The sequence below is a fragment of the Miscanthus floridulus genome, unplaced genomic scaffold (assembly GCF_019320115.1).
Source record: "Miscanthus floridulus cultivar M001 unplaced genomic scaffold, ASM1932011v1 os_2736, whole genome shotgun sequence".
NCBI lineage: Eukaryota > Viridiplantae > Streptophyta > Magnoliopsida > Poales > Poaceae > Miscanthus > Miscanthus floridulus.
The window spans coordinates 4,489-23,363 of NW_027098481.1; the positions used below are offsets into that span (position 1 = coordinate 4,489).

At 43.8% G+C, this 18,875-nt stretch overlaps 1 long non-coding RNA gene across 1 annotated transcript; it reads left to right on the forward strand.

Annotated features, from left to right (window-relative positions):
- Positions 1–13,556: 13,556 nt before the first annotated feature.
- On the forward strand, positions 13,557–18,584 carry LOC136535380 (uncharacterized). The gene is made up of 3 exons (XR_010778984.1): positions 13,557–13,800; positions 13,947–14,001; positions 18,127–18,584. It is a non-coding gene; the product is annotated as an uncharacterized lncRNA (long non-coding RNA).
- The last annotated feature ends 291 nt before the right edge of the window (positions 18,585–18,875 follow it).

Consider the following 18,875-nt stretch of genomic DNA (forward strand, 5'->3'; position numbering starts at 1 on the left):
ATCAGACACATGGAATACAGGGAAATCAAATGAAAGTCCATGGGATAACACTGATGCACTACAGGATTCCTGGGTTAATAGTATTTCACCTGGAGCAAAAGAACAAGAGCAAAAGAACTCGAGAAATGGCTCAGATTTACCCATTATCAACATGACAATTGCAACTTAATTTCACCTGGAGCTTAATTTAATTCTCTCTCTCTAATGGGAACTGAACTGGCCACAGAACTGGTTGCTTGTACTGGTACAAGCCATCCTAGTTAAGCAGCAAACAGAACAAAATATCCCAAGTACCAGCTCATAAGGTGCTAAAGTGCAGAAGTTCTCTAATGGAAACTTGATTCATCATAGCCACTCAAGAGTAGTACAAAACAAAAAAAGTCACAAGGTACGCGAATGGTGGAGGCAGGCAAGCGCTGCTCCAACATGCAGGGGTGTGACCTCAAGGACGCATCCCTCCCAGACCCTATGGCCTGAACCCAACATCCATGCGCTGGAAAAATAGCAAAGTGCAGATAAATAATTATCAGCATCATGGCAGCACTTCTTGTTTCACTCCTCTCATGAAAAATAGTAGTCAGTACCACTCAAAACTAAATACATAGTAGTACATTCAGAAGAGTTATCTTAATTTCTGAAATATGAGGTTCGGACCAGCTCGCCTCACCTATGCTAAAACATATATAACAAACGCCAGCCCAGTCATAGAAAATACACCAGAGATAAGCAAGTGAATGAATCAAGTAACAGAAGAGTAAACAGCATGGAGTCTAGCAGCATTGAGATAAGGCACATTCTGGAGGGAACTGAGCATGAAAATTTGCACAAAAATAGAGAGAACTTACAGTCTGTGCTGGAATGCTATGGAACATACCTTATTCTGATAAGCTAGCAACCTAATCAAGTTGGCTGCAACTTTAACAGTAGCTGGTTGTCCAAGCTGGATTCTGCACAGAAGGGTAACTTTAGCATCATCTATCTTGCATGTCAAATATCTCAAGTAATTGTATACCATCATATTTATCAAAGTTAATCTTACATGTCACTTTCATCTTCCTTAAGCATAACAGGGTATGTCATTTTTTTTATCAACAATGGCATACAAAAAAATAAGGACTAACATCAAGGCAGGTGCTCTGGTAAAAAAAATGTATTAGTCAAATACTGAAAATAGGATACTACAGATTTTTCAACATGTATTGCTCTGGTTATACAATTCATAGATGGCACACAGGCAATTCATACTGCTTATACTGCAGTTACATTGGCCTAGGTTGAAAAAACTAAGCAATGATGAACTTAAACTTTAATAATGATTTGGAGATGTGTGCATTAATTATGCTTCTTTTACATTAGCTAACATTCCCAACAAACCCTAAGGAATTAGAAACAATCATAAATATGATGGCTGGCGATATAATCGCAGCTCAGCATTTCATAGAAAATTTAGAAATTACTTCACAAATCATAATACGAAGTTTAAATCATTTGATGCACCTATTATACCTACAAAAATGACAGCATTTCTTTATATAGGGAAAGGTCTTAATATTGGCACAAAAATATCTCTGTTGCTTAATAATGCATAATAGAAACACAAGTACTGAGAGCTATGTTGTCTTACAAACATTTTGGTGGACTGTGGGCTTCCTTTTAGACAACTTACATGCGTCATATTGTTTCCAAAATTTCACAGAAGAAATACCACAAGACAGTGACCATCTCCAGAAATTTACCCATTATCAAGAGCAAAAGAACTCGAGAAATGGCTCAGATTTACCCATTATCAGTATGACAACTGCAACTTAATTTCACCTGGAGCTTAATTTAATTCTCCCTCTCTAATGGGAATTGAACTGGCCACAGAACTGGTTGCTTGTACTGGTACAAGCCATCCTAGTTAAGTAGCAAACAGAACAAAATATCCCAAGTATGAGCTCATAAGGTGCTAAAGTGCAGAAGTTCTCTAATGGAAACTTGATTCATCACAGCCACTCAAGAGTAGTACAAAACAAAAAAAGTCACAAGGCATAGTTAGGGAAGGGGAGAGCAGCACGGCACGAGACTGGGGTTTCATAGCATCTCCAAGCTGCAGGATGCACCCCCAAAATATTTTTGAATGTGTCACCTCAGTTTTCCCATCTGAAACAATGTAACAAAAAAGCCTGAGAGAAGGAACTCACTTGGAACAAAGAGACAATGTAACACAAAGAAGCGCAGTATACCTGGTTGTCTGCAGCCCTGCCATTGGAGAAATGATGTCATTAGTACAGGGGAAAGAAGCAACAGAAAGGTTCTTATCTGATAATAATGCTGCTCTGAAAATATTTCCAGAACTGAATTTTTTGGATCCGATTACTTATCATTACTAAACTATTTTAAAAAAAACTATCCTCATAGAAGGGCCTTTCAGCAATGCATGCTGCCCAGTAAAAAATATTATAGTAGAAGCAGCCAAGCAGGCATGCATACTCGGGGAAGGAAAAAAACAACAGCAAAAAAGCCATCAATCCCAAGCATGCTCATATTAATCCTAACAATTGAATACTGATTATTGTGGTGCTCTAGCACCTCCTACTAATCCGAACAATTCGGTTGCTGAAAGATGACAACTACTAATTGTTGTGCAATAACTTAAGAACAAATAACCAGCAAGATTATGCAACTGTATTTTCAATTCTACTACGAACCACATATCAATCTCACTAGATCTCTTTTTAATTTAATTCTAACACAACACATGACATAGAAATATTAACTTTTTACTAAATATACAAATGTTACTACTGCTAGTCATCATATAAATTCGCAGGTCTTATCCTTACTGGCACTTAAAGGCACTGGAATCACCAACCCATAAACTGAAATAAGTACAAACTATGCAATGTAAATATGTGTAACAAGATGAAAATATGTGTAACATAATTTTAAACAGATGCAACTATGCAAGCAAAAGCCTAGCAGCTAACAAGGCATACCTAGCACATTTTTTGTCAATGTAAATATGATAGTTTTCCATGAATTGTTACCCGCAGGCTAGGGTTTCGTGGAGCACAAGAAACCGACGCGGACCGGCGGGAGGAGGCAGCACCGGTGAGCAGGCACGGCGCGGCCACCGGCGGAGCCCAGCCGCGCTGCGCTCTCGGCCAGGGGGCTGCAGCTCGCACCTGGCACCGCGCAGCCGTCCCCTCCTCCGCCTGGGGTGTGCCGCCGCCGGGCCCCCCCCCCCGCCAGATCTCGCCGGTCGGGAGCGGGAGGGGAGGGGCCACACCGGGGAAGAAGGTAGGGGAGGGGGGAGGAGGGAGGGGGCGGCACCGGCCACCGGATCTCACCGGTGGGGAGCGGGAGGGGAGGGGCCCGCCGGGGAGAAGGTAGGGGAGGGGGGAGAGAGGGAGGGGGCGGCACCGGCTGCCAGATCTCGCCGGTGGGGAGCAGGAGGGGAGGGGCCGCGCCGGGGAAGAAGGTAGGGGAGCGGGGAGAGGGAGGGGCGGCACCGGTCGCCGGATCTCGCCGGGTGGGGAGCGGGAGGAGGAGGGGCCGCGCAGGGAAGAAGGTAGGGGGAGGGGGGAGAGGGAGGGGGCGGCACCTGGCCGCGTCGAGGAGAAGGGGAGGGAGGAAGGTGCGGGATCGGGAGGAGGATGGGCAGGTGCGGGTGCGGGAGGAGGGGAGGGGAGTGTGGGGGATGGGGAGGGGATGGGAGGGTGCGGCGGGGAAGAAGAAGGGGAGATGAAAGTGGGGAGAACGTGCGATGCGCCGAGGAGCCGAGCGGACGAGTCCGCGGCGGGTTTAGGGTTAGGACTTCTGGGTTATTTTTCCGTGCGTGGTTTGTTTTCTGTGCGTTTTAAAATAACCGACGAATAATAGCATTTTTTCTGTGCGGGCATTTTATTTTTTCTGTGCGTTTTAAAAAACCGACAGAATAAATTTTATTTTTCTGTGAGTTCTGATTTTTTTCCATGTGTGTATTGTCACGCACAGAAAAATATGCAATTATTCTGTGGGTTTTCGTATTTTTCTGTCGGGATATTTTGAAACCCACAGAAAAATCATACTTTTTCTGTGCGTGTCGAAAAAAACGCACAGAAAAATTCTTCACCCACAGAACAATTCGATTTTCCAGTAGTGACATGGGCTGTTGTTGCGTGGTGTCTCTAGCTTGATCTATTATTCTAGGTGAACTCTGTTTCTGTGTAGCCTGTTTCTGTCTTTCTCTTCTCCTTATATCTATTATTCTAGGTGAACTCTTACATTCGATTCATACACACCATCGTTTCCTATAATCTGCCACCTATGTATATATGCGAGATGGGGACACAGAATAATTCGTTTCAGTTTCACCTGTTTCTAGCGAGGAAAACTGTTTTGACGCCTCGGTTAGCTTGAGCAACGGTCCAGCTCATTTCAGATACTGAAAGGCTAAGATCAGAAAGGTGCATGACTCTAGGCTGTTTTCCCGTTAATGCTATATATAAATACAAAAAAAATGGCTGGCAGAAGTAACACGAGCATCTCTGGCTTATATATGCAGGAGCACATCGTGGAGTTCCGTAGCGTTTGCAACATGCTAGTAAGTGGTAACTAGCAGTATGGACTCTGCATCTAGGCATCCACCATCTATCTTCTCTTTAACATTTGCCTCAGTATTCTTCTCGATCGTCCAGCAGAGGCCTAGAGGCATTGTTGGTCCGAAGAAAAAACACAGCTAAACATTGTCCCAAGATCTAACAGGAAAAACTTATGCGCGTGCGTCCCTACGAGTTGCTGCTTATGGACCAGCCTAATTGGCTCGGTGATGGCTCGGGCCCAAACCAACCTAACCATGGAAAGTCTAGATCGGTTTTAATTGTGCATGATCTATGTGTTGATTGCGTTTCAACCGGCCCATGTATACGATTTTACAAAAAAAATTTCTACATATATACAAAGCCAATGTAACCACTATTGTAGTATAATAAAGTTCATATACGATTACAATAATTGTTAGGCATCAATAACAATTTTGTATTTTAAAAATACACATGCACGTCTTAAGATCACGACAGAGGGAGTAGAAGATATTATTTATATACTAATAAGCTATTATTTTAGGTTCAAGCTCTCCATCGTGCTTGTTGTATGCAGGGTATGTAAAGTGGTACATGGTGGTAGCATATGGTCATCATCAGATCAACAACGTAACGTAACAGTTGTTTAGACGAGATTAATAATGGAACAATAAAAAGGACAGGTCCCTATAGGCAAGGCCGGATCATGCTCCCTGCGTGTCAATGCGCGTCGGTCTCTTTGCTAGCTACATGGAGTAGATGCAGACAGAGCAACCGCAGAGGGCAGTGGAAGGACAAGAAGTAGTAATGGCGCGCAAGGAGGCTGTCGTAAGAATGTACAATGGTAGGTAAGAGTCTCCATCGTGTGAGTTATTTGGTGTGTCTGCCATTCCTACTACCATAATAGCTGATTAGTACTGTGTACCGACGTTGTTCTGTCAAAATTAAAAAAAAAGACTCCTCAAGGAGGATGTAGATATGTGTTTATTTTAGGATCCTCAAGGAGGAGGTAGAAATGTGTTTATTTTAGAGGAGAGGAGCGCTACTTAGACGACGAGGACCAGTCCAACTCCACCGGCGAGGGTGGCACCGACGAGCGGAGATGAAACAGAGAGGAGAGGAAGACCTGACAAGTGGGCCCCACCTATTGGGTCAACTTTAATACATGCCATGTCAGCATAAGTAGTGGGCTAAGATCCGTTTGGACCATGGTGAGACCCGGAACCAAGTTTAGGGATCCAAAAATAGCTTTTTAATAATACAAGGACCTAGAGGACACCCCACGCTAAGTTTAGGAACATGCATGAATTTTCCTCTATGATTAACATTGCTACCGGTATGATAATTAATGTCATGAACAGCCATCCGTCTTACTAGTACTCCGTACATGCGCCTGTTCGGCTGATATTAAAGCCGGCTAAAGCTGTTTTGTTGTGAAAGAAAAATACCGTAGATTTTAGCTGATAAGCCGACTGAAAAGTTGAAGCGAACAGACCCATGATGGCAGATAGACGACAGGAGCTATTCTACTTTGGTATGGGCGGTGAAGTGACAACCAATCATGTATTTCGTAGCAGTGCTGGCTGCTGGCCATCCATCGCATCTCCCGAGGCTGACGATCGTCAGGCTCACGGAGTTAGTCACGGGTCTCCCTCCTAACTAATTTTTTCGTTCAAGTTACTATTTTTATACCTTTTAGTTGCTCATCTTTAGTTTTCTACACGTATAAGTCGAGTTTTAAATAAAAACTTTGCAGGGCTAAAGAAATATTAGTAATTGTGTTAGAATTGGTGTCGTAAATTGTGATAAAAAATCTTCATAAAATGCTAATAACAGTAAAGTTTGTAGCCCTAATTGGGCTCGGTGATGGCTCGGGCTATAACCAACCTAGACATGGAAAAGTCCAGATTCACTACCGGACTCCTTGAGTTTGCCGAGTGCCCGAAACCACTCGGCAAAAGACATAAACACTCGGCAAATGGTTCGCCGAGTGTAACACTCGGCGAACAACACTCGCCATAAACAATGACGGCAAAGCCAACTTTGCCGAGTGTCTTTTATATCGGGCACTCGGCAAAGCCTTTGCCGAGTGCCCGACACTCGGCAAAGTTGAAACCGAAAAAAACCCGAAAAAAAATAGGAATTTTTACCCCCAAAAAAAAATAGAATTTTTTTTTATCGATAGAGGCCCCCCACCGGCTAGCGCCGACCCATCTCCGACATTTTTCACGTGAATTTCATGGCTACGCGGCCGATGCGATTCGAACCCGAGACCTCCCGCTGTGCACGTACCTCCTCTACCACTACACCACACACTCACTTGTGTCTAGATTCCGTTTTAGTTCCCAATATATTATACTAAACCGAGTGTAAATTGCATGTTTGAGGCCCTAAACGAATTCAAATAAAAAAGTTTGTAAACTACAAAGTTTCATAAACTTTTCGAGATCTACACTTTTAGTTTAGGAAGTTTTTCCATCCGAGGTCGTTTACAAAATTTGAATTTTAAAATTTTGAAATTCAAACACAGTTTGGCATGACAAGATGTTTTCAATCAAAAAGTTATCAACTACAATGTTCATAACTTTTCGAGATCTACAGAGTTTATTTTGGTTGTTTTTTCATCCGAGGTTCGTTTGAAAAGTTTGAATTTTAAAATTTTGAAATTCAAACGCAGTTGTGCATGACAAGATGTTTTCAAATTAAAAAGTTGCCAATTACAAAGTTTCATAACTTTCGAGATCTACATAGTTCATTTTGGTTGTTTGATCATCTGTTCATCCGACATGGTCGTTCTAACATTGTTCACAAATCTTATATATCTCTCTTGTAGTTTCATAAACTACAAGAGATAGATATGTTAGATTTGTGAACAAATTTATTTTCACTTTGTCGTATGAAGAAAAGACCAAAACAAACATTGTAATCTTGATGAGTTATACAACTTTGTAGTTGAAAACTTTTTCATTTGAATTAATTTACTGCTTCAAAATGTGCTTTGAAATTTCTTTGCCGAGTGTCAAAAAAATAACACTCGCAAAGAATCTCTTTGCCGAGTGTCAAAAAAAACACTCGTCAAATAAGCTCTTTGCCGAAGTGTCAAAAAAAACACTCGGCAAAGAGACTCTTTGTCGAGTGTTAAAAAAAACACTCGGCAAAGAGCCTCTTTGCCGAGTGTAAAAAAAACACTCGGCAAAGGCATCTTTGACGAGTGCCCGAAAAACAACACTCGGCAAACACCTGGCACTCGGCAAAGAGCCAGTCTCCGGTAGTGATTGGTTTTAACTGTGCGGGATCTACAAGTTGATTGCGTTTGAACCGGCCCATGTTACCAGTTTACAAAATAATTTCTAAATTATACAAAGCCAATGTAACCGCTTACTGTAGTATAAAGTTCATATATGATTACAATAATTGTTGGGAATTGATAACAAAATTTGTATTTTAAAATACATGCAGGTCTTAAGATCGCGACAGAGGGAGTAGAAGATATTATACATATACTAATAAGCTATTATTTCAGGTTCTAGCTCTCCATCGTGCATGTTGTATATATGCAGGGTATGTAAAGTGGTAAATGGTGGTAGCATATATAAGGTCATCATCAGATCAACAACGTAAGGGTAACAGTTGTTTAGACGAGATTAATGCAACAATAAAAAGACAGGTCCCCAGTAGGCATGCAACGCCGGATCATGCTCCCTGCTTGCTTGTCAACGCTCGTCGGTCTCCTTCGCTAGCTACATGGAGCAGATGCAGACAGAGAGCAGCAGCAGCCGCAGAGGGCGGTGGAAGGACAAGAAGTGGTAATGGCGCACAAGGACATTGTCGTAAGAATGTAGAGTACGATGGTAGGCAAGACGTCTCCAGCGGTGTGAATTTATTTGTTGATGTGTCTGCCATTTCTACTGAAAGCTGATTAGTACTATGTACCGATGTAGTTCTGATATGTGTTTATTTTAGGATCCTCAAGAAGGAGGTCGGTATGCGTTTATGTTAGAGGAGAGAGAGCGAGTACTATATGATTAACATTGTTATTGGTATGATAATTAAAACTCATGAATGCCCATCCATCTTACTAGTACTCCGTACAAGATCATAGACGACAGGAGCTATACTATAGCCTTGTTTAGATCCTCTGTCAAAACTTTACATCATGTCACATCGAATGTTTGACACATGCATCGAGTATTAAATATAGATTCAAAAAAATAACTAATTGCACAAATTGCAACTACTTTGCGAGACGAATCTTTTAAGCCTAATCAGTCCATGATTTGACATAAAAGTGCTACAGTAACGCATTTTAATAAATTTGTCTCGCGTTTTACTACCGGATTCTGTAATTTATTTTTTATTAGTATCCGAACACCTCATGCAACACCACATGTAATATTCGATGTGACACCCCAAAACTTTACACTCTGAATCTAAACACCCAATTTTTTTTATTATTTGGTCATTTTTTTGAAGAAAAATTACGTTTGGCCCCCTGGGAGATGTAAACTCATCTTTAGACCCTCGGGGTCGGCGCCAGGACTCATGGCTCCGAGGTAACACGTATCAGCGCAGTACCTATGGTGCCTAGGTTCCTAGCCGCGCAAACCTGCGCATCTGAGGCGGCGCTGGACGTGGCCGGTACCTCGGCGCCATAATCTGTGCCTCCGTGGTCGGAGCCACAGATCTTGGCGCCGAGCTCGGAGCCAAGATCTGTGGCTTCGAGCTCGGAGCCACGTACTCTGGCGCCGAGATACAAATCCTAAACAGGGCGCGGCCGCCGCAGCTCTCTCTCTCGCGCGGCTCTGTCTCTCCCTCTTGGTCGCACTCTCTGTCTCTCCCAGCGCCGCCGCCAGCCAGCCCCGCCGTCGCCCACTCCATCGCAGCAGGCCACCGCCACGCCCCCCATCGCCGTGCCATTGCCGGCCGCCCTCGTCGCCCCTTCCCTCCTCCTCCTCGCTGTTCGGCGGTGAGGGCGGCCCGCCACCCACTCACCGAACCTCCCGTCGGCCGGCGGGCCTCCGGGCCCTGCGCCCCCTGCCCTTTCGGCGCCCGCATCGTCGCCCCACTCCTCTACGCCCCAGCCCCTCCGGTACCTCCAGCAAGGTAATTTTTTAGTTAAGTTAAATTAGTTAATCTACTTTAGGTAATCTAGTCACTGTAGCAGCATGGCAGCCTGACATATCTATGTACTAGGATTAGATGGGTAGAATTGTATATATAGTTTCCCACTGCAACTCAGTAAAGAGAGCGAGTTCAGTTTTGCCATATCCTCTGCAGAGCTTCGGCCAACGCTGGTGCTTGTGCTGTGTGTGTGTGCTCTGTTCTTTCTCCCTTCTTCTACCTCTAGCCATAGTATGTGGTCGGCAACGCCGGGTAAGTGATCGGCTCAGCCGTTCCGAAGATCCAGGGGCCAACAATGACTGCAGTTTCTGAGTACTAAATCGTTGTGGCGCATACAGGAACGTATAGATTTGTTTTTGTTTTCTTTTTGGGAATCAGGAATAGACAAACTGTCTAATCACAGAAATTTGGATGTTCGCCATTTCCAACAAATGTCTTTGCAATCTTCGCACCACCAAGATGGGTTTTGCAGAATTGCACTCAGCTTGTTGACACTTTGATTTCCCTGCCATTTTCTTTTTCTTTTTTATTTTTCAAACAGGGTCCACTATGTTTTGTTTTTTAGTGAGCAATCCAGTGTTGGGATTTGGGAGGCCAGAATCTAGGTTTTTATTTTGAAGCACAGAGGTATGTCTGGCCATGTGTATGAACCTTCAGAATATCTGATTGTCATGAATTTACAATGCAACTCTTTCTGTGCTTTTAGATAACAAACTTGACAAATGAGTTATCTTGACTGGATCGCTGAAATCTGCATCGAGCACAACTCATTGTACTATTCAAGTAGACAAGTACTAGGGTCGGACACAGAGATATCTTTTGGTTGGTTAAGCACTACTACTCTTACTACCTTCAGTATCGCTCGTTCTTATACAGTGCTCTGCTCGCGCAGATGATGATGAAGAGGCACAAGATGGAGAAGGACCTCGGCATCGGCACCGAGGTCGGGTACTCGAAGAACGCGGAGACGGCAAAGAGGAGCCCCGCCCTTGCAGCCATGAACCGGAAGTTCGGGATGATCCACGGGCTGTCGTCGCTGGCCAACATCATGGCCTTCGGCTGCCTGGCCATGCACTCCTGGTATCTCTCCAGCAAGCTCGACCTGTGACTGATGAAGGCTTTTCCCTTTTTGTGATGCTCGCCACGACGTAGCTGGTGGCTACAAACTCGGAGCTTTAACATAGGTCTATGTATGGAGACACTGATGTCTGTCTTGTGAGAGAACTTGAGACGAGATGTGTTGTGAATTTGAATAATGTACAGAATGTATGTAGGCGGATGATTGGTGTTTGAAATTGTTTACATAGGAAAGCTCATGCTCTGATTGTCTCTTTGGCATAATATAACCAAGATAGATGGTTTGCATGAGGTGTGGATGTGCAGAGGTGCAATTGTGCACACTTTCAGAGTTCAGATAGCCCACGCAGGCCGCGGCAAGATTAACAATCTAATGGGCCCGCATGTTAGAGTCTACGGCGGTGAACCAACGCAATATGTAGCCCAAAGTCAAGTAAGCCTTTCGCGCCACGGTCCATTTCACCGGCTCCGTTATCCTACGCTATAGTACTATTTCACCGACTCTGACGCGGACTTGTGGCTTTAGTCTCACGCGAACCTGTGGGGCCCAACCAATGGCCATAGTGGGAAATAAATAACCTCCGACGAGGCGAGGACCCCGTCTTCACTTCCTCCTCGCCGATCGAACTCCGGGGGCGCACTCGATCCGCTTGCTTGGTGAGAGTTGGCGGTGGCTTTGTTGGGCTGCTCGGGCGAGAGGCCAGGTGCTGCTGAGCCGCCCTTGCAGGTCAGCCTCAGGTTGCTAGGGGGGAGGTGCCGCGGGGCGAGCAGACAGACCCGTCTTGACTGCTGCCTGATCGAATCCCGTCCACGACGCCGTGGTAAAAAAAAGATTGGATTTTGTACTAGTCCGGCTTTTAGATCTTTGCTTAATCGAGTTTCACACAAACTTGAGTGTTCATCACATACGGCATCCAAGTCTCCCTTTTTCCCCTTTCTTTTTCTTCTTTTTGTGTGTGTGTGGTCAGATGGTAATCCTCCACCCCAGCAAAATTTGATGACAATATCCATATGGTCTTGCGATTTTGCTAGCTAGATCTAACAAAGGAGCGAAAAGTAAACAAGGGAAAACACACACACTGTGACACTGACGACTTATTAGCTTTGTATCGTACTTTGGTTGATGATTATTTCAGGTGCTTGCATCAACGCGTACGCAGGAATTCTGAAGCTGTGCCGACCAGGGTCCTGGGCGTAAGACTAGGATGTTGCAGCGGGTCTGAACGATTGCCCTGCATCAACGCCGCAGCATCCTCCTAGCTTCAAGTCTTACGCGGACTTCACCATGAGTTCCAGTGGGTTGTGGGCTGAAGACCAGGGATCCAGGCCGCATCAACGGGTACGCAGGACGTCTATGCAAGCTGCTAAGCTGTCAGAAGAAGATGGTGTGTCGTCATCACAACCACCAGAATTGGAAGGCAAATCATCCCAAGCCAAAACCGCCAAGAGTGGTATATATATGCTCGTGTATTGATGCAGTTCGGCGGCTGGGGTCCATTAGTGGGCTGATGCTGGTGCAGGAGCTGGTGCCTTTGGAGCTGATGCCGCTGGTTGGTGGCGCTGTGGAGTATTTTGTTTCCTTTTTTGTCGCTGCAGCAGCTGACGCTGGTGCTGGCGCTGGTACTGGTGCTGCAACTGCTAGTGCCTACAAACCCCTCCACAGGTATGGACATCCACGTACAAACTATACACATGCACAATACATACATTTGGTAGGCTATATTAGTCTGTAGTTAAGCTATTGAGGTGTTTTTTTTTATCTTTGTTTGGTTGTCCATAGAATCCTATATAAACCTCTGCTGTGCTAAAAGTAGACCAAATATTACATTAGCACGTCCCCAACAAGGTACTTTTTGCTAGCTATTTGTACATGGAGGAAAGAGAATGTCAAAAAACTATAGCTAGCGACAAGTTCCTCGCCTAGGCTCGCACAGGTCCCTATAAATCTACTCTCTCTGCTGAGCGAGACCCACTCTTGCCTTGCTGTGGGGCTCACAATTTTTTCCTTTTTTTTAATTTCTATAGCCGGCGATTTGCTTTTGCTTGTTGAGGATGCCCTTAGCTAGTATGTCAGATTTTATGTTATTAGATACTCAAGCTCATTGGTGCCAACAAAATGGAATATCCTCACATTCCCTGTTTCTATTGATACATGGAGCCATATGGAGGTGATAAAAAATGCAACACACTGTGAGCAACCACAAACAATGTCACTATACGACTAAACACAGATTGCATGTGCAAGACAACTAAAAGCCAACGCATTGCATGTGTTTATGCTGCTTCGGATTGTACTGCATAAGTCTTAATGCATGCTAAGACTGGTGCAAACAATTAATCACACCCTCGTCTTTCACAATATGCTTCGCACCTTAGTATGACAAATAATGCTTATTCTTTTATTTACCTTAAATACTACATGCCATTAATTTACCATATTCGTATACGTAATGATAACATCGAGAGCAATACAGTAATCGTACTCTATTTCTGCTTTTACCTACTTTAAACTCTTAGAAACTATCTTCCCCATCTTGTAATTTATGTACTTATAACAATAGAAAATCTTTCGATTGTCTCTTGTAGGGTCTTATATTTTAGTTTTGCCACAGGATCATGAATTTATGTCGCGCATGCATGCACGGGCATGGCGGCAGGCTTGTGAAGTGGGGGCCCCACGAATGGGTTCTGGACTCCGGCGCGTGGAACCACCCTACCTCCAACCTGGCGCTGCTTGCTTGAAGGCGGCTACTTCCAGTCTCAGGAGCTGGACAACAAAGATGCTCCGTCAAGCGGGGATGACGCACCGCCCCGCATGTCCAGGGGCGCGGGGTCTATACGGACGGAGTGCTTTGACTTCCCAGGCGTCCACTATGTTGTTGGGGACGACACAAGGAATGTTGTGTCGGTGTCTCAGCTGGCTCGTGATCATGGACTGGTCACTGTCTTTAAGCCGACGTCTTGCCACGTCAAGGAGAAGAAGACCGGGAAGATCGTTGGCATGGGTCGCTTACGCCACGGCATGTACATACTGGATTCTCTACACATCGTCGGCCAAGTGAGTATACACACACACCTCGATCATCTCTTCTCGAACGACCCTGAGTATCCTGCGAGCACATTTAGTGTTGATTTACATCCATCTATCCAATGGTGCGTGGAGTAGGCTTCAATCTATTGATTCTTTTTTTTTCATATGCACAGCATATAAGAGACGGAGGAGCAAGTGGAGGCGATCGCCATGATGGAGCAGATGGAGGTGGTGTAGGTAATGGAGATGGTGATAGCACAGCTGAAGGGCGTGTGTAGGAGGTGGAAGAGATGGTAGGGGTGGAGAAGGAGGGGGCCGGAGCTAGAAACAAGGAAGAAAGCAGTGGAAGTGGAGCCGCCAGAGGAGATATTAACGAAATAAATGAGGAGGGGGAGGGCGGGGACAAAAAAGAGATTGAAGAAATGGATGATAATGATGAAGATGACATCAAGGAGATTGGAGAAATAAATGGCAAAGGGGAAAAGGAAGATGATGAGAAAAGAGGAGGACAAAATTCTGGACAATTATCGTCTCGATGGCACACAGGCTTGTTTGGCATGTCAAGATTAGGTATGAACTTAACTACTGCATTGTACAAAATATTCATTTCATTATAAATCTCTATTTGCTTTGAACTTACTGGATTGTGGATTATTGTAGATTGCATATGGTGGATTATTGTTTCCATATTGTGCATTGCAGCTTGCATATTGCAACTGTATACAGGCTGGGGGGTTCACAGTCTAGTAGCTGGGTTCTGTGTCCTGTTTTTGAGCTTCCATCTTTTTAAAACATGGATGAGCCCAATCTGTAAAGAAGAAGAAACATTGGGGCCTTATCCCCAAGAATTATCTCATCAAGAGCATTACAAGCGATTGTTTGGGTTATCACGATTTGATGCGTATGTACCTGCTGCACTATATCTCAAAGATATATATAAGGAATGTGTTCTTGATAAGTTTGTGATATATGTATATGTGTCTGCAGGAATATGGACCCGACCTGGGTCGTACCATCTTCCCGCTGGAGCCTTTCCTGCTTCGTCGACAAACGCAGCACGCCGGGATGAATTTCTAGTGGACTAGGGTGCATCCTTCCACACGACATGGAATGAAAATATTCTAATTCCCTACACCAAGGATCTAAAGGATCATACTGAGCCACCGACGCGGCATTTCGGAGGGATTAGTGGGTCTATCGCGGTCATAAGATCTGGCTACTTGAGCAGCGATAAGATCAAGCTCGACGGCGTACTGCTTGCTCCCCACTCACGGATGAACCTTGTCTCCGTTGGCCAGCTCTCGATCCAGTACGAGGTGAATGTGGAAATGGACAACAAGGGGGTCGTGATCAAGAAGAAGCAGGACGGGGTTCAGATTGGGGGAGGCAAAATGCTCAACAACCATCAGTACGTGCTGGTAGATTTCAAGCCACCAGGAGGTCTATGTGCTCTCAGCCCCACATCCGACTTCAAGATGTTTGGTAGAAGCTGTCCAGGTCGACCTCATGTCAACACTGTTCCCTGTCCGGCACATTCCACTACTACTGAAGAAACCGGAGCAGGCCGCTAGTCCCGTGCTGGCAGGATGCGAGGGCCCAACACGCTCGTCACAGGCCCAATGTGGAACCGCTAGAGAGAGAGGGGTACTTAAGCTAGAGAGCGTGAGAACATAGGACATGAACTCTGTAATCGCATAACTGAATTCTGTTAATCATTCCTCCTACCTCCTACTCCCATGCTAGTGCTTCCTCCTTCCTTCCCCAATTCTACCTCTCCGACCTACCCTTCTGCACCTCAGTAACAATAACAATTTTATTTCCCTACAGTGCACAGTTGGTTCGTTATTGTGTGCTCTCATCTTCGGTCCACCAGCACCCCCCACTTTGATGCTGATCACACACTATTGTTTTAATTCCCTTGTGTTGTTTCATCATATATTATTGTCGTCATTGGGCATTAGTTAGCTATGCCTTGAAACACTTCTTATACAAATCACTGGGAGTAGTGTATGTATAATCTTGCGCACCTTTGTTATGGACCTCGAACTTATTAGTGTGCTTGAATAAGTGATTTGTGGCTGGCATTGCTGTGTTCGTTTGAAGAACCAGATATATTGTGCGTTCGTACCCTTCTTCTGAATAAGTGTGTTATTTGTTATGTAGGTGATATGTGAACAACAAACCACATTGTATTTGTATATGCTTGTAACAATAACAGCAAACCACACTCTTGTAGTACTGGCCTTCTATCATCAATCATTTCTCTCCAGTGTGCATTATCTTCTACTCCATCAGTTCTAAATTATAAGACGCTTTGCCTTTTCTGAATTCATAACTTTTGCTATGCATCTAGATACATGTTATGTCTAGATACATAGTAAATATTATGAATCGAGATACATGTTAGGTCAGGTACTCGAAGAACGCGGAGACGGCAAAGAGGAGCCCCGCCCTTGCAGCCATGAACCGGAAGTTCGGGATGATCCACGGGCTGTCGTCGCTGGCCAACATCATGGCCTTCGGCTGCCTGGCCATGCACTCCTGGTATCTCTCCAGCAAGCTCGACCTGTGACTGATGAAGGCTTTCCCTTTTTGTGATGCTCGCCACGACGTAGCTATACATTTTATCTTTGTTTGGTTGTCCGTAGAATCCTATATAAACCAATGTTGTGCTAAAAGTAGACCAAATACTACATTAGGACGTCCCCAACAAGGAACTTTTTGCTAGCTATTTGATTACGTGGAGGAAAGAGAACGTCAAAAATTAAATAGCTAGCGACAAGTTCCTCGCCTGGCTCGCACAGGTCCCTATAAATCTACTCTCTATGCTGACCGAGACCCACTCTTGCCTTGATGTGGGGCTCACAATTTTTTCCTTTTTTTTTTTTAAATTTCTATCAGCCGGCGATTGCTTTTGCTTGTTGAGGACGCCCTTAGCTAGTATGTCAGATTTTATGTTATTAGATACTCAAGCTCATTGGTGCCAACAAAATGGAATATCCTCACATTCCCTGTTTCTATTGATACATGGAGCCATATGGAGGTGATAAAAAATGCGACACACTGTGAGCAACCACAAACAATGTCACTAAACGACCTAAACACAGATTGCATGTGCAAGACAACTAAAAGCCAAGCATTGCATGTGTTTATGCTGTTTCGGATTGTACTGCATAAGTCTTAATGCATGCTAAGACTGGTACAAACAATTAATCACACCCTCGTCTTTCACAATAATCTCGGCTTGGACTTGGAGTGCCTCCTTTCGCTACGCTATGTCGTGGCATATCTCTACTGTAAGGATGCCCTTCCCTGATGACGTGAACAAGGCAGACGCTGAGCTCAGGCGCCTAGCACAACTCCATCCCAATAGTTCGGCACTCAGATTTGACGTATTTCATTCTACGGTGAAGAGGTACGTACCAGCTGCCCAACTTGTTTTAATAACCATATTTCCATTCCCAATTCCACTAACACCGTACTTCTCCATACTATATTATTACTTATTATATATAGTAACAATATTGTAGAAAATCAGGGCTGCGGTGCTCCAAAAACCACCAAGACGTAGCAAGATTCAAAGAAATCATAGCCCTTGATTTTTAGAATTAGTAGGACCATTAAAGAAATTAAATAATCAGAGAAAAAAGAAAAAAAAAAACAAATCCCTGAAATTTTCGTCTGCCTGGGCTACTTGTACATATGTAGTAATTATCGCTTTTCTAAGAAAAATAGATACAGTTAAGTATATACTTGTTACTATTCTCACATACGGACTATGTTGGAGTACGCAAGAACATTAACTTTTAACATGATGTTGGTGTTAAAAGTGATCTGCTATGGCTAGTGACAAATAAATCACGTACACGATCAACATGATGTTGCTGTTCAAAATGGATCTACATGTCGAAACGATCATTACAGATAATGTTAGTCTTTCCGCATTAAAAAATTAATTTTACAGGTATATATATCACACATGATCTTTATTTGTCAACTTACAAGAAAAGAACATGTTAGTAAAACAAGATAATTTATATCTCATCCACATGTCACATTATTGCATCAAATACCAAAGTAAGATCATGCATGCATGTATATTAGATTAACTAATAAGAAGAGGTTTTCTCTATTTATTCTGTGTTTCTTCTATTACCTCTTCTAATTATGAGGTAATATGTAATAATTTACATTGAGATCAACGGTACATAGACACTTCCGAGTACCGTACGGTTGTCTGTGGTTAATTGTTTTAGCTGAGTTCCACATCATTGCCATTGACCTTCATCAATCATCAATGCTAGACTAATTATGCTAATCAAAATTATTTTTCCTTGACGATTTTTATTGCAGTCTTCGGAGATTCAGCCTTTTGCCTCTTGATCCTCGGTGGGAGGAGTTTGCGGATTAAGTTGGTGGATCTCATGACGTTGGGAGCATTTTGGTAGTCCTGTCTGCTGCCCCATATATATGCCGCATGCGTGGAGCTGGTGTCAGTCTACCAAGGAGTTTGGGAATTAAGTTGGTGGATCTCATGATGTTGGGAGCATTTTGGGTAGTCCTGTGCTGCCCCATATATATGCCGCATGCGTGGAGCTGGTGTTAGTCTACTACACGGTCATCTTCTTCCAACAATATCTATATGCTCTTGATAGACCTTTGCGTGCTTTAAACCTCTAATAATGTTGCTCGACGATCATGCCTGTTGTTCAGTATATTTCCTTTCACTCTAGCACTTGTACCTGCAAGTATGTTAGGAACATAAATGATATGTGTGTTATGTTAAATGAGGCTTAAATTTTGTTTTCGAATGCCTCCGCATGCATGAATGCCTACCCATCTTCAAGAGCTCCATCGGGGGTCCAGTTTGCATTGTGGAATTTCTACAAGTGGTGAAGCTAGCTCTTTCATTCACTTCGTTGCTATGATCTTGGCTACTGTATTATTGATTTATTGTAAATTGTGGCTCCCGTGTCAAGGCACCAAGGCCGCAGCTTTGAGACGGAGTATTGGTCGTGCGACTATTTTGATAGCTTAGGAAATTTTAAAATAAACAACATTAGAGATACAATATCGTACAAAATACAATGATGGAAAATTCA